The 240-nt window shown below is 65.4% G+C and overlaps 1 protein-coding gene across 1 annotated transcript in view; it reads left to right on the top strand.

Annotated features, from left to right (window-relative positions):
• The window catches only part of LOC104281934 (calcium/calmodulin-dependent 3',5'-cyclic nucleotide phosphodiesterase 1B-like), a gene marked incomplete at its 3' end in the record, with an annotated part of 16,931 nt that overhangs the window by 10,637 nt on the left and 6,054 nt on the right, over positions 1 to 240 (top strand). The gene's annotated exons all lie outside the window — the stretch shown is intronic.

Consider the following 240-nt stretch of genomic DNA (forward strand, 5'->3'; position numbering starts at 1 on the left):
TGGTGTTTGTTGCCACGGCGACGGCGCCACCTAGCGACTGCTCTGTCTCCATGGCAACGTTGCCAGGCTGATGAGGGGGACGCACACACAGGGGGTGACCCCCAGCTTGGAGGAGAAGGGTGGGCACACGTGGGGTGACATCTGGCACACGTGTGCGCCCTGTCATCCCGTCGCGGTTGTCACACGCGCATGCACACGCTCGTGATGGGTCACACACGGGGCTGCGACAGGCGTGCACGC

This window comes from Charadrius vociferus, unplaced genomic scaffold (assembly GCF_000708025.1).
Source record: "Charadrius vociferus isolate BGI_N301 unplaced genomic scaffold, ASM70802v2 scaffold1292, whole genome shotgun sequence".
NCBI classification, from domain to species: domain Eukaryota; kingdom Metazoa; phylum Chordata; class Aves; order Charadriiformes; family Charadriidae; genus Charadrius; species Charadrius vociferus.